The following is a 2,633-nucleotide window of genomic DNA, read 5'->3' as shown; positions in this document are numbered from 1 at the left end:
TCTAAGATGTATAGCCTTGCAGGGATGGCACCCACCAGCAAGTTCTACCCTAGGCTCAACATCATTAGGGTAGAGAGATAACTGATATCTTCGGGCATGTTGCCCTCCGGTCTATTATCAAAGAGGTTCAGTACCTACATGCTACCAAGGTATGGATCATCGTTTAAGGTGTCCTGCATGAGTCTAGAGAAGCTACATGAATTCATCAATGGAGTTGGAATGAGAGCTTTTGGAGTTATGCCTACAAACTCCAATGAAGTCCCCAGTCCTCTACAACCACTTCTTTGAATTTGTACAAATGCAAACACTTGACCATGGAGGCAATCTTTAGGCCCATTGACATGGCACCCAAGAGGGATGGGCCCACTCAAGGAACTGCTGTTGAGACCAACCCATAGAAATTTGGGGGAATTTGCAATCCCAGCAAATATATAGCCGTAGAGGCTGTTGTTGCTTATTTATAGCATTGTCAGCTGCTGCATGCTCCCTATGAAAGTGGGGATGCTCTCTATGAGCTGGTTGTCAGAGAGTAGGAGCATTTGCATTTTAGTACAACTGGAGAGCTCAGCAACGCATCCTTCTAAGCGGGATATCATAGGTGCACAGGATGAACGCATGAAATGAATTCTTGGATAATAAAACAGATTGGTCTGGAACTCTGTAACATCCGCATTGAGAGAACCATCAAAGCGAAGCCAAGCGGTTAGTGAGGAGATGACCTGTGACAACAAAGCTTGATTATGCAAGACCTTTTTTACATATTCACACATAAATCCTCAATGCCTACCAAATAGAGCAGATAACGACAAGCATTCTAGATTAACCAAGGACTGTACCAGAGATACAAGGCGATTAAGGTTTGTGTAAGTTGGCTTTTTGATGTCAAAATAACAACGACATATGTCATATATTGCCTCATTATCCAAGAGAATAGGCACATTACTAGGCTCCAACATCGAATGGGGAGAAAGAACACTGTTGTATGGCTCAATAAACAATAGAAGTGGATACTTGAGGAGAAGGATACACAGTAAAGCCAAACTTGCTTTTCTTTCCATAATCAACAGACAAACGCTCAAGCAGAAGTGATATAAGGCCATATCCAATCTTGGGGGGGCCACCGATAAATATGTAAATATAGCACGCGAGTTCAATAGAAGGGGTTTATTATTAAGCAAAATTAATAGAATTATATTTATAGAAGGGTGTTTTTATTTTAGTTTGGGAAAAAATCCGTAAGTTTCTTAAGAAAAAAGGGTTGTTTTATTACCTTAGACCATGTAAATAAAGGGTTTTTTTCAATACCCCTTGCACGCACGTGATATAGGTGATTTCTTGTAAGTGACCCCCCCCCCCCCCCCCCACCCCGAGGATCCAATACCACCACCCACAGCATGAAACACAAGAAATCCTTGCAATCTAGTGCAATTGTCAGCGAGCTACCAAAACAATCCAAGTAGAGGTCCACAATCTCCTTTCCAACTACAACACCACAAACCTTGGCTCAGTAAAACAACATTCTTGATAGCATATTGCTGCTAAAACAGAGGTATGGTTTGCAAAACCCTGCAACCCATGGCTCAAGGAAAACCACCTCTAATTGCCTATATCTACCACAATTCCATAGAGTAGTCACTCTAAGGCCTCATGTACAAGGCCAATCAGCATGAAGCATGCAATCTATGCATACAAGCATGTGCCCGCAAACACACACGCACACACACACACACACACACACACACACACACACACACACACACACACACACACATAGAGTCTTTCACACACGTACATGACCATAAAGAAAATAAAACGTCGCACAAGTACGACCTACTTGTGTATGCCCTCTCGCAAAATTGTTGGCAGCATCTTCTTTGCCATTGATTAGCTGCTCCGGGTAAAAGATCTGTTTGTAGGTTCTAGTTCACACCTCATCTATGAGAGTAGCCTCTAGATGAAGGAACACATCCCTAGGAACATGCTTGCCCACACCAATCTCACTGAAGAAGGTGTTGAAGGCATCATCCCGGCCTCCCACTGTCTTGTCACTTGGAATTTGCCCATCAAGCTAGCCATGTCAAGAAAAAGAAGGAAAAAGAAGACTATTAGACGCCACTAAATCTCTCAAATGCAGAGGGCCTCATAGAGGGGATGATGCCACACAGAAAATATCCAAGTAATCAATGAGTTACCTAATTTCCATGCTCCAAGCAGTAGAGCTCCCAGGAAGCATTGCCCACCTAGATGCCTGCTTGCCCGATGTGGATGGAGATACACTCTCTCATGGTGGTAGATTGTGAAGCAAGAGAAGAAGCTAATTAAAAGTTTGCAAGAGAGATTGAGAGTGACCCACTCTGCAACAATAGGCCATCTTTATTTGCATCAACCAAAAACTCCAAGTCTGCAACAAGCTTTTTGCGTATCTACATGCTCCCCTGCATGCTCCTTATCATTCTTGCATTGAAGACACCTCTTCCTATGGAGAGTAAGCCTGGCTGCAAAGCCCACAGCTCTAGCATAGAAAATCCCAATTGTTATGCCGTAAAGCGGCTTCTCTTAATTGGGCTTGTTTATGGGACATGCTAATGGTCATGAAAGAAGCTGTGAGTGTATGCACTCCTGCCAGTGCCCAC

General features: G+C 43.3%; 1 pseudogene; it reads right to left on the bottom strand.

Moving 5' to 3' along the window:
- Positions 1–458: 458 nt before the first annotated feature.
- LOC147419217 (tubulin alpha-1 chain-like) lies at positions 459–2,285 on the bottom strand (annotated as a pseudogene).
- Between the last annotated feature and the right edge of the window lie 348 nt (positions 2,286–2,633).

This window comes from Adiantum capillus-veneris, chromosome 29 (genome assembly GCF_014529385.1).
Source record: "Adiantum capillus-veneris isolate H3 chromosome 29, ASM1452938v2, whole genome shotgun sequence".
NCBI classification, from domain to species: domain Eukaryota; kingdom Viridiplantae; phylum Streptophyta; class Polypodiopsida; order Polypodiales; family Pteridaceae; genus Adiantum; species Adiantum capillus-veneris.
This window is presented reverse-complemented; position numbering and strand designations above follow the sequence as displayed.